The 13,380-nt window shown below is 42.2% G+C and overlaps 1 non-coding gene and 1 pseudogene across 1 annotated transcript; both read right to left on the bottom strand.

Moving 5' to 3' along the window:
- Positions 1-2,416: 2,416 nt before the first annotated feature.
- LOC133755323 (phosphatidylinositol N-acetylglucosaminyltransferase subunit Y-like) lies at positions 2,417-2,631 on the bottom strand (annotated as a pseudogene).
- Positions 2,632-5,399: 2,768 nt separating this feature from the next.
- LOC133755355 (small nucleolar RNA SNORA26) lies at positions 5,400-5,520 on the bottom strand. Its single transcript, XR_009865374.1, has one exon. It is a non-coding gene; the product is annotated as a small nucleolar RNA SNORA26 (small nucleolar RNA).
- Between the last annotated feature and the right edge of the window lie 7,860 nt (positions 5,521-13,380).

The raw sequence follows: 13,380 nt of genomic DNA, 5'->3' as shown, positions 1-13,380 counted from the left end.
AATTGTCCCACCTATATGCTCCAGGTTAATTTCCTTTTTCAGGGAATTAGACACAATCACACTTTCAATCTATTTTGCCATATAGGGTAACACGTTCACAGGTTCAGAGGATTAAGACATGTTCAAGGGAAAGGCTGTCTGTTACATATGCCAGGAAGAATTTTCACTTTTTTTTTAGATTTATTTTAATTATTTGAAGACAGTTATAGAGAGAGATACAGCCAAAGAGAGAGGGAGGTCTTACATTTGCTAGTTCACTCCACAAATCACCACAAGGACCAGAGCTGAGCTGATCTAAAGCCAGGACCTTCCTCCAGTTGTCTGAAACAGGTGCAAGGGCCCAAGGACTTGGTCTATCTTCTGCCTTCCCAGGCCATAGCAGAGAGCTGGATCAGAAGTGGAGTAGCCATGGGGGGTGGGATGGGGTGCTGTGGCATAGCAGGTAAAACTGCCACCTGCAGTGCTAGCATCCCATATGGGCACCAGTTCGAGTCCCGGCTGCTCCACCTCCAATCCAGCTAAATCTGAGGCAGTTGTTCTTCATTACCTAATTCCAGTGTGATGTATTTGTATTCAATCCAAGATAGTTTTTTTTTTTTAAAGAATTATCTAGGGGCGGGCACTGTGGCATACCGGGTAAAACCACCGCCTGCAGTGGTGACATCCCATATGGGCACCAGTTCAAGACCCTGCTGCTCCACTTCTGATCCAGCTCTCTGCTATGGCCTGGGAAAGCAGTAGAAGATGGCCCAAGTCCTTGGGCCCCTGCACTTGCATGGGAGACCTAGAAGAAGCTCCTGGCTCCTGGCTTTGGATCTGCACAGCTCTGGCTATTGTGGCCAATTGGGGAGTGAACCAACAGATGGAAGACCTATCTCTCTCTCTGCCTCTCCTCTCTCTGTGTAACTCTGAATTTTAAATAAATAAATAAATCTTTAAAAACAAATTGTCTAAATTTCAAGCACATCTCTGCACTGTTACCATCTCTGTTCTTTCTGATGCCATATCAAAAAGAAATAATTGTTGGATGCTTAAAGTTGATGCTTAGAGGAGAATATTCTAGGTTCTTGTGGAAGTCTGAAACAGAAACTTATTGATCATACAGATGATAGTATGGCTATGTATTTTCTGTTGTCACATCAGAATTTTCCTATGTTTTCCCTTAATTACCTTCTGTTGGGCTCATCAAATTTTGAGTTTCAAAAATTGTATTTACTTCAGAAACAGAGATACAGAGGCTCAGAGAGCTCCCATCCACTTGTTTATTCCTCAAATGTCTACATGGCTGCCCAAATTAAAACCAAGTGCTGGGGATCTGGCTTTGTGGCATAGTGGGTAGGGCCACTGCACTGTTGAAATAAAAGATGAGATTGTTTTGCTGTAAGAATTTTTTTGAAATCCACACATACAAGGAGTTTTTGAGAAGTTCATTGATGAGGACAACATTGTGGCATAGCAGGTAAAGCCACTGCTAGGGACACTGCCATTACATATCAGAGTGTCATTTGGTACCAGCTTCTCTGCTTCTGGTCTAGTTCCCTGGTGGTATACCATGGAAGACAGCAGATGGCCTTGCCACCTATGTGAGGGACCCAGGTAAAGTTCCTGGCTCCCTGGTTCAGCCTGGACAAAATAACAGCCTTAGCAACATTTGGGATGTGAACCAGCAGATGAAAGATCTTTCACTGTCAGTCTGCCTGTCAAATAAATAAATAAACAATATTAAAAGTTAAAAAAGTGTCCATATGGACTTTTTAAGCTTTATTTTATTTATCTGAAAGGAAGAGTTAGAGAGAGAGAGGGAGAAACAGAGAGAGAAATCTTCCATCCGTTGCTTCACTCCCCAAATGGCTGCAACGGCTGGGGTTGGGCCAGACCAAAGGCAGGAGCTAGGAGCTTCTTTCCAGTCTTCCATGTGGGTGCAGGGGCCCAAGTCTATCCTCTGCAGCCTTCCCAGGTGCATTAACAGGGAGCTGGATTGGAAGTGGAGCAACCAGGACTTGAACTGGTACCCATATGGGATGCCAATGCCACAAGCCAGGGCTTTAATCCACTCACCACAATGCTGGACCTGGGTCCATATGGATTTAAAAATGTTTTTAGTCAGGTGAACTTATCTTTAATTCCACTTTCTGAAAAGTTGCTCTGGCCCAACCCCAGCAAGACACTTTGTTAAAAGTTTCCTTCTGACAGTTATGTCATAACATTCAAAATACAAGGGCTGTCAGAACTGGGGTACAATAAAAAAAAGCTTCTGCAACTTACATCTCTTGTAGCACCACTCCTCTTGAGAAGTTAAGCAAACCATCTTTTCAGCAAATACAATGAGTCTCCAGCATTTCTACCTAGCTTAAATTTCAGAGGTGGATGCCCATGACATATGATGAATCTATATACCACCTTGGCTCTGGCTGACTTAGTTATTCCTGAAGAGTTTAATAGCCACCCACGTCCAAAGGTGGAAGCACATACACACTGGTAAGGTCATTGCAGGAGCAGATAGTAGAAACTGAGGCTGGAGGTGCTGGTACAGCCCTGTGGGAAGTTTTATTCCACAAAGGCCAAATAGAGAGCTCCTTCAGGAGAAATCAGTGGAACAAGGACAGTCAGCATAGGAAGAGACAGAAACATTCTCTTCTCCCACTTACTACCTGTCACTTTCTCTTAAAATGGATACGGTATTAACAACATTTAGTTGCTGTGGTTTTTAAAAATCATGATCTAGTACTGCTCTGTTTCTTTTTATCCTGATAGATCATCCTTAGTGCCTGTGGTATCCTATTAGGAATCCCATCAATGACAGTATAGGCTATTCCCAACTCTTCATTAATCAATTCATTTGTTGATGCTTCAAATCTGAGCAGCTTCTTGGACAGGAGGCACACCACATACTACAGCAGCGCCTAGTCAAAGGTGCTGGATGGTTGCCCCACCCTCCTGCTCCCAACTGCCAAAGGCCACAACCTTGTCAATGCAGGCACCTACAGATGCCCTCAGCACTGAGGCTAGCCTTCCAACTGCTACCTGGTGCGCTCCTGGCCAGCCGCATGGTGGCCCCACTAGCCCATCACTGTGATCTCTTTACACAGTCAGAATTCCATTGTTCCTTTTCTTGCGGGGAAGGTTAGTTCTAGGTATATAAGGAAAACTTTTATAGAATATTTGCAATTACAAAATTAACACAGATGGAATGTATTTTCATTGTGATTTTTCTTACTGTCAGCATATGGAGCACAAAATAGGCTTCATCTTACATTAGAGACATGTAAAACACACCAAGAGAATGGATTCCCTATTTGCCTGTTTTGTGACCCAGAGCTGAAATGCTGAAGACAAATGCTCTGTAAAAGATATTGGTGTCATAAGACCAGACTGTTATGTCCACCCAATGTGAGTAACAGCATCTGGACAATGCTCAGAGGACCCTGTACAGGGATGTGATGCTGGAATCTACAGCAGCCTCCCATGCTTGGGTGACACTCCCCAGTCATACCCAAATCTACCCATTTCATCCTATTTGGTAAGCAAGTAGCCACCTTATAAGGTGTAATTCTATTTAGGCATAGGATTTGAGTCCCTGAAGTATGTGAGTATCCACATTCTCCAGCAAAGGATTTAAACTGGCCCTTCTGTTGCACATCTCCTGATCCCAAGCCATCGTCTTTCAAAGAACTTGACTTAATGATGACAAATTTCTTCTTTCTTCCTTCCCCTCTTCCTCTTTCTCTCTCACCCCTCTCCCCCTTTTCTTGCTTTCATTGAAAGGAAGAGTTACAGAGAGCTCTTCCATCTGCTGGTTCACTCTCCAAATGACCACAACAGCTGGGTGTGGGCCAGACTGAACCCAGGCACCTGGGACTCCATCTGGGTCTCCCCCACATGGAGGGCAGGGTCCCAAATATTTGAGCCATCTTCTGTTTTCCCAGGTGCATTAGCAGAGAGCTGGATTGGAAGTGGAGCAGCCAGGACCCATTGTACACAGAGATTTAACCTGCTGCGCCACAATGCCAGCATAAAGTACAACTAGACTAGATTGTATTTGAGGAACTGCCTGCTGCAGTTGTTTCTCCTCAACCCTTTCCTAATTCGAATCAGTCCCTCCCTTGTGAGATCTCCAGGGCACCCCCACCCCGCAAATGACCATATAACTACTCCCAGCTTTTCCAAACCTCCAGATGAAGTATAGGCAGGCAGTGTTTTTGTGTTGCCCACATGTATAAATACCCTCTTTTCAGTTGAGTTTCTGAAGAGGATAAATGCTTCCCCTCCTCCCTCAGTGCACTTGTCTGTCACCCAGCCCCACAGTGTGGCAGGAATTGTAATATTCAGGGGACACGAGACCAGAACTGCCTGGCTCTAGACTGCTACACACGAAACAGAAGACTAGGAATACAGCGTGGGACTGAGAGCCCTTAGGAGGGATGAGGTGGAGTAGAGAGCTGGAATACCAACCAGGGAAGATGTAATAATTCAGGGTGTGGGGAACTGCAGTCTGGCCACCTGTGAGAACCTCCTCATCTACATGGTTTGCAACAATCAGTGGACCACAAGTGTTACGAAAACAACCAGGTGAAACAGATGAAACAGAATGGACTCTGCATAAACAACTAGGAAGAACCAGGTGAAACAGATGAACTTTCGACCTGAGGCTATACGCGTCCTTTCATCTGATTGGACGATACCAGCATAAAGGGACATTGGGATCGGGGTGGGCTGGCGCTGCCGCGGTCCGGTGGCCGGGAGCCCGGCGTTGAGGTATCTTTCCCCTCCTAACAGGTTCCTGCGTTAGCCTCCGTGAGGTGGCCTCCAAGTTGGAGCCAGGAATAAAGCTGTGGTGGTGGAAGAAGCCCTCGCCTGAGCCTCTCAGGTCCGTCAGCGCCTTCCAAGTCGGAGGCTGGGACTAGGAGGAGTCAGCAGAGGTGCTGCGCACTTCTTCCGGTTCGTCCTGCAGTCCCGGTCCTGAGGAGAGTTGTTCAGAAGTCAGACACCGGTATCTGCAGTCTCCATGGTAGGCTCTCCTGTGTGCATCCATTCTCCTTGTGTTCTGTTGTCACTGACTGTGCCGGTGTTTTATTTTTTGTCTACACTTTGTTGAAACGGGTTAGTCCCGTTAGTCGTGGAATCCTGGTCCAAGTCTGACCTCTATTTCCTTCTCTGACCCTCTTGGATACCCTTGTACATATTGACAGTCGTGTCTGGTGCTATAGTAGTTTTACTTGGATTTTAGTCATTTTATTGTCATTATCCTCCTTCATGTTGATCCTCAGTTTCATTTAAAGTTGCTGTGAAATTCTGTTTCGCAACCACAAGGTCCTCTGAGTTCTGATTTAGAGTTATTTTGAGTACTTAGATTCCCTTATATGTATTTGTTGTTAGCCTCTTTTTTTTTTTTTTTTTGCATTTGTGACTCTAGACAGGACCCAAAGAAGAAACGACCATCTCTTCTCTGGGTTTTATGGAGACTTACTTTCCCCTTCTGTGTTAGCCTCTTAAAGCACTCTGTCAGCTCTAAAAGGGCACAGGAAAGGGTGAGCCTCTTACTTTCTAACATGTGGCTTTTCTCTTCACTTTGTCATTTATCTTGTGGTATAAATATTTTTTAATTTCCTATAATCCCAGTAATCTGTGTTTCTTTTAATGCCTGGCTTTTGGCACCACATCCAATAAATCATTTTCTGGACTGATGTCTTAGGGCTTTTTCCTGTTCTGTTAGTGCTTTTGTAGTTTTAGATTTTATTTTTGAGCATGAAATCTATTTTTAGTTATTTCATATAAATATTTAGATGTATCCAATTTATTTTAAATGTGGATGGCACATTTTTTTCAGCAGTATTCATTGAAGAGACTACGCTTACTACATTTTATATTCTTGGGACCTTATTTGAAAATCAGTTAACTGTCAATTCTTCAGTTTATTTCTGGGCTTTCCATCCTATTCCAGGGGTCAGCGTTTCTGTTTTTGTGCCAGCACCATGGTGTAGCTTGGTAATATATCTAGCTTTGGTGTTTTAGCTCAAGATTGTTTTGGCAATTCTTAGTCTTTTCTGTTTCCACACAAATTTTAATTTTTTTTCTGTTTCTGTGAAGACTGACATTAAAATTTTGATTGGGATTGCATGAAATATTTACATTGTTTTGTGTGAGTAGGAAGGACATTTTAACAGTATTATTTTTCTGATCTATGAACATGGACTAGCTTTCCATTGTTTCTACTGTCATCAGTTTCTTTTATCCGTATGTCACACTTTTGAGTATACAGATCATTCTCCTTATTGGTTAATTCAATCATAAGTAGTTTTATTTTATGATGTTTAAATGAGGCTTTTATTTTAACTTTCTTTTTTTAAAGATTTATTTATTTATTTGAAAGGCAGAGTTACAGAGAGGCAGAGGCAGAGAGAGAGAGAGAAGTCTTCCATCCATTGGTTCACTCCCCAAATGGCTGCGGTGCCAGAGCTGGGCTGATCTGAAGCCAGGAGCCAGGAGCTTCTTCCAGGTATCCCAAGCAGGTGCAGGGACCCAGGGACCTGTGCCATCTTCTACTGCTTCTCAGGCCATAGCAGAAAGATGGATCGGAAGTTGAGCAGCTGAGACTGGAACCACTGCCCACATGGGATGCTGGCACTGCAGTCAGCAGCTTTCCCCCTAAACCACAGTGTGGCCCCCCACAATGTATTTTTAATTACTGCTTTAAACTCTGTCATTTCCTTTTCCTGCTGGTTTTCTTATTTAGTGTTTTGCTAATTTGTTGAGCTATAACATTAGGTAATTAAATTGTTTATTTGATATCTTCTTTTTTGTTGTGGTGATATTGTACTGCCACGCCCACAGCTGTGATACCCGCGTGGCAAGATGTTGCTGCGTCGGGGGTCTAGGGCTGCAGGGTTTTGAGGTGAGCGCTTTGTTGGAGCGGAGCCTCAGGCGATTCCTGTGCAGTCCGCGGTTGTAACGACCCCTGACTCACATTATGGAAGCCAAGACTGTCCTTGCTGACCTTGAGGACACTATGCTCTATTGATGATCTCATTATGCATTACCTACCAGCTGTGTTTACACTTTACTGCTTGCTCTCACAATTATCAGAAACAAAAAAAAATCAAGAAAAAGAAATTAACGTTTCCCATAAGATTGTGGAGAAATTCAAACAATCTTTGCCCCTCTGTTTACTAAAGCTATTTACAAGGGAGCTAGGAATGCAAGTCAAAACATATCATTAGGTTCCCATTATAGTGACAGAAAAATGTTAAGGTTGCTCAGGGATTATCTCCAAGTATCTAAAGGCAAGCAAAACTTTGGGTAGTAATTCCCCTAAACAGTTCATAAAACGAAACTAAGCCAAAGGTCAATTCTCATCCTCAGTAAACGAAACTAAGCCAAAGGTCAATTCTCATCCTCCGTAAATTGTCTAAAAACAATGTCCCCACTATGTTCCTCATAAAACCACTCATATGACATCATTGTTTTAACTCATTTTGTCAACCTTTGTGATAAAAGTTTTACATTTGCCTGTAGCATTGTCCTTTACTATATAAACCCAAGCCTTACTACAATAAATCACAGCAGTAACATACAAATAACGTGTGTGTCTGTCTGTCATTTCCCCGCCGATTCCTGATTCTCCTACGAGCCTTCGCCCCTTGTTCTCCCCGGTCTGTGTCTCCGCGAGAGCCGGTCTGCGGCATTGTACTATATTTTGCTACATCCTATGTTTTGTATGCTGTGTTTCCTTATTTTCTTCAAGGTATTTTTAGCTTCCCTCTTAACTTTTTGTTTGATCCTGTAGTTTTTTTTAGGGTTGTATATGGCTTAGTTCCTACATATTTGTAAATTTTCTATTTTGTCTATTAATTTCTATTTTCAGACCACTAGGGTGTGAAATTATACTTGATGTGAGTTTAATCTTAAATTTGTTATTACTTTTGTGGCTTAATGTATGACCACATATATTCTATGTGTACGTTGGATGCCTTTTGATTTTAGTGTATTGTTCTTGGAGAAAATATTTTTTTTAGATTTATCCCAAAAGTTACCTCTAGCAAGGTCAGAAGTACCTGTCCTTGGGAGCTTCCAGTCTTATCATGAGGTCTTTGATTCTAATAAATCTTGCTTTTAAATCTCAAAAAAATTACTTTTCTATTTATTTATTTGGGAGGCAGAGCTACAGAGAGGGAGAGACAGAGAGAAAGGTCTTCCATCTGCTGGTCCACTCCCCAAATAGCTGCAACAGCCAGAGCTGAGTCAATCTGCAGCCCGGAGCCAGGAGCTTCTACCAGGTCATCTGCAGGGGTTCAGGGGCCCAAGCACTTGGGCCATCCTCCACTGCTTTCCCAGGCCCTAGCAGAGAGCTGGATCAGAAGAGGAGCAGCCAGGACTAGAACTGGCACCCACATGGGATGCCTGCACCATAGGTGGAGTCTTATCTCACTACACCATAACACAAGCCCCCAAAATGTTTTATATATGTCTGGTAGGACCATTGGTTCCTAATGCATAATGCAGTCCCAATGTTTTATTTTTTTAATCCAGATGATCTATTGTTGAAAATGGGGATTTGAAATCTCTGCCTTTATTGTGTGATAGTCTGTTTTCCTTTAGATTTCTTACCTGTATTCCTGTGTTTTAGAGAGAGATATTCTGAATTTAGGTGTGTGTATAATTTTATATCCACTTGATAAACTGATACTTTATCACTATACAGTGACCTTTGTCTCTTTGTTACAGCTTTGGCCTAAAGTCTGATTCAGTTGATCTAACTCATAGTTAGCTCTGATTGTTGCTTTTCATTTACATTGATTATCTCTTTCCATCCCTTCACTTCCAATCTTAATTGTCCTTTAAAGTAAAGCGGTTCACTTGGCTAATCCTACGCCTGGGCGCCAGCACCCCGGATTCTAGTCCCATTTGGGGTGCTGGATTCTGTCCTTGTTGTTCCTCTTCCAGTCCAGCTCTCTGCTGTGGCCCAGGAGGGCAGTGGAGGATGGCCCACATTCTTGGGCCCTGCACCCACATGGGAGACCAGGAGGAAGCATCTGGCTCCTGGCTTTGAATCAGCGCAGCCCACCAGCTGTAGCATCCATTTAGGGGGTGAACCAATGAAAAGAAGACCTTTCCCTCAGTCTCCCTCTAACTCTGCCCGTCAAAAAAAAATTAAAAAATTAAAGTAATGAGTCTCCTGTATCCTCTATATAGTTATATCTTTATTTTTTGTTTTATTATCCATCCATTGTTTGCCTTTTATTTAAAGAGTTCATTTACATTCAAAATAATTATTAAGAGGTGAGTAATTATTACTATTTTATTGATATTATTGTTCTATAAATTCACCTTTTTTTCATCTCTAGCCTATATCCTTTGTGACTTGATGACTTTCTATAGTGATATACTTTGAATCTTTTAAAAAATCTTTTTGTTATCTGTGAGGGTATTTCAAGAAGTTAATGAAATTAGAATTAAAATATGTTTATTTTGGTGAAAAATATTTTGAAATTTTTGCATAGCATTTTGAAATTACACATTTTCCTGAACTTTTTTTTTATTTAACTTTTATTTAATGAATATAAATTTCCAAAGTACAGCTTGTGGGTTACAATGGCTTCCCCCTCCCAAAACTACCCTCCCACCCACAACCCTCCCCTTTCCTGCTCCCTCTCCCCTTCCAATCACATCAAGATTCATTTTCAATTCTCTTCATATACAGAAGATCAGTTTAGTATATATTAGGTAACGATTTCAACAGTTTGCCCCCATATAGCAACACAAAGTGAAAAAAATACTGTTGGAGTACTAGTTATAGCATTAAATAAGAGTGTACAGCACATTAAAGGCAGAGATCCTACATAATATTTTTTAAATTAATTTTCTATGCCATTTCCAATTTAACACCAGGTGTTTTTTTTTTCATTTCCAATTATCTTTATATACAGAAGATCGATGCAGTATATAATTAGTAAAGATCTCATCAGTTTGTACCCACGCAGAACCACAAAGTGTAAAAATACTGTTTCAGTACTAGTTATAGCATCACTGCACATTAGACAACACATTAAGGACAGATCCCACATGGGATGTAAGTACACAGTGACTCCTGTTGCTGACTTAACAATTTGACACTCCTGTTCATGGCGTCAGTAGTTTGCCTAGTGGTTTCCCTAATTCTTCTATTAAAAAAAAGAGCACTCATAGCTGCTACTTTAAGTTGAGAGCCTTAATTCTGATATCATTCACAGACTATCCTTTTACTCCCCCTCCTACATTTTATGTTGGAATGTCACATTTTCACCTTATACTTTGTATCATTTAGGAAATATTGCAGCTATAGTATTTTATTTATTTAAGAAGTAGAGATATAGATGGAGAGAGGTAGAGACAGAGAAAAAGGTCTTCTGTGTGCTGGTTCACTCCCAAAATGGCCACAACAGCTGGAGCTGGGGCGATCTGAAGCCAGGAGCCAGGAGTTTCTTCCAGGTATCTCATGCAGATGCAGGGGCCCAGGCACTTCAGCCATTTTCTACTGCCTTCCCAGGCCATAGCAGAGAGCTGGATTGGAAGCAGATCAGCTAAGACATGAACCCGAGACAAGAACTGGTGTCGACATGGGATGTCAGGGCCACAGATGGAGGCTTAGCACACTGTGCCATAGCTTCAGCCCCTGTAGAGTGTCTTTTAACCTTTTACTAGTGATACAATTTATCAGTCCTCCATCATTACAATATTAGTGGTTTGAATCTGATACTGTATACACACTGGCTAATGAGCTTTGTATTTTCACATGATTTCTTTTTATTTATTTTTATTTTGAAAGGTAGAGTTATAGACAGTAAGAGACAGAAAAAAAGGTCTTCCTTCTGTTGGTTCACTCCCAAATTGGCCACTATGGCCAGTGCAGCACCGATCTGAAGCCAGGAGCCAGGTGCTTCTTCCTGGTCTCCCATGTGGGTGCAGGGGCCCAAGCACTTGGGCCATCCTCCACTGCCCTCCTGAGCCACAGCAGAGAGCTGGACTGGAAGAGGAGCAATCAGGACTAGAACACGGTGCCCATATGGGAAGCCAGCACCGCAGGTGAGGATTAGCCAAATGTGCCATGATGCCAGCCCCTCACATTGATTTCTTTATACTGGTTAGTATCCTCTTCCTTTCCCTTGAAGAATTTCCTTTAGCAGTTTTTCCAGTGAATGGTGATAAACACCTTTATCATTTTTTGTTTGAATAAAGTTTCTTTATTTTCCAGTTTTGAAATACAGAATCACTGAAAATAATACATTGATTCACATTTTCTTGTTTACTTCTTTTAGGACTTTGAATAAACCATACCACTCCCTCTGGACTGCAAAGTTTGTGCTGAAAAATATATTAACAGTCTTATTACAGTTCCGTTGTACACAGTGAGTTGTCTTTCCAACACTACTCTCCAAATTATCTCTTTCTTTAAGTGAAGAGCCAATTTTTCAAACCTTCCTTTTAATGTAAAATGTAAAAATGTGCATTTCCTTCCCTGACGCTCTATCCTCCACCCTCCTTTCTTTACTCTTAACCCAAAATGTACCCATTTCCTTTCTTCAAAAGTTTCAGAGCAGGAATCTTGCATCTCTTGTGCTCGTGTCACAGCCCTATGCTCCTGCCCCAGGCCCTGACTTGCTCTGACACACACAGCAGCAGCAGGGATGGTGCTGTGCCTCTTGTCCACTGGATATGCTGAAAGTTACTCCCTGTGTGAAATTCTCCTAGGTAAGGTACCCTGCACTGGTTTATTCATGCTGGATTCATCCCAAGGGTTAGGGAGGTGGGGGTGATATTGAGGCCTGAGTTTCTGAGGGATCCCTGCTTCTTCAGGGCAGTCTCTTCCTAAGGAGACATGTCTGGGGCAGGGCAGGGAGGCAGGAAGCACAATAGGAAAGGGGTAAATGGAATGTTTGAAACAGGTGTTGAAAGTACACCAGCAGTTTGGGGAAGTTTCATACAGATATACTTGCTGGCCAAGGATGGTAACTGCCCTTTGGAGAGCTCAGATACATGCGTGGGACAGGACTAGGATATCCTTGGTGACCCTGGTATTCTAGCATTCATGCTATTCAGTCACACCCTGGCATTGAATACAGGGATCAACATCCCAGTATCATGTCTCTAGAAGGAAGAATCTCAGTGTTTAACAGCCTTCTCTCCAAAACCTACACATATCCTCTCCAGGGTGAGTCTTCGTCACAATCTTTCTTGTGTTGTGGTCCTCCTTTTCTCCTGGGCATTCCCCTTTTGCTCTCCCTCCTCTTGGTGAAAAGTGACTTTCACCTGTGTCCTTCCCATGACTGTCATTAAGATGGTTATTGTACAAGGCTAAGTCAGAGACTCTTTGTGTGCTCAGTTGTATAGACATGTAGATGGCACCTGACTCTTAATGAATAGAGCTCCCCTCCACATGCCAAGGCTGCTGTGGCAGTGTTGGTATGGGTTAAACAGAACCCTCCAGCTTGCATCTCCTGTTCCCAGCCCTTAAACCATTGTCACTCTTCTGTGTTTTTACATTTCCATCAGACCCTAGAACTTTTGTTTTCATTTTGAAAGGGAAATGAGTTTATTGAGAAGACTAAGAACACAGGTATCACATAACAGTTTAGCTCAGTTGCTCTATACTTTCAGGTGCAATGGAGAAGTCATTTGAGACATAGAGTCCTAGGAGTACTCTCTCATCTGGCCTTGTACTAGGCATCCACTTTGTCATCTCTTTCCCTTACATGTCTGTTCCCCCTTAATCTGTCCTCAAAGCCTATGGCAACTTCATTAGGGTGCATGATGTGTTAGAGTAAATGTCCCTTTGTCTATAGCACAGTCTTTAGCACAGGAATGCCCCTGGCCAGAATGTCCTCACTGTAGGCATATTACAGCCTTATTGGTGAGAATGCACATGTTCTTGTTAGAATGTGACAAAAAGTAGACATGCTCAGACATCAGGTAACAGCACTGGAAACAGCAATCTAAAGTCACTTGAAGTCATACTTAGTGGTCCATCCTGTTTTACCTGCTCTTAAGTGGAGTCACTTCAAAAAGACCCACATATCTCCTACCACTTATCTCCCAGATACTTTTGAGGTCTCAGAATGAAGAGATGTATTCTTCAGGTTTTCATTGTTGTTGCTAGGGCTTGAGACACAGCACCCCTAAAATGATAGTAGGAAACCAGAATACACTGCCCCAACATTCACTGCTCTTCAATATTATGTGCTGATTATTCTGGGAAACTGTAAGCACCAAGAAACTGCAGTGTGCTTTGTTAATAAAAGTTTACATCTATAAAAATATTAGAATTATTATCCTATTATTCTAGTAGTAGACTAGTATTAGTAGTATTCTAACAAACATTTCAGGAATAAGGGGCTCTGGACAAGCATT

The sequence above is a fragment of the Lepus europaeus genome, unplaced genomic scaffold (assembly GCF_033115175.1).
Source record: "Lepus europaeus isolate LE1 unplaced genomic scaffold, mLepTim1.pri SCAFFOLD_3_1, whole genome shotgun sequence".
Classification (NCBI taxonomy): Eukaryota; Metazoa; Chordata; class Mammalia; order Lagomorpha; family Leporidae; genus Lepus; species Lepus europaeus.
Note: the sequence above shows the minus strand (reverse complement) of the source record. Positions and strands in the feature narration are given on the sequence as shown.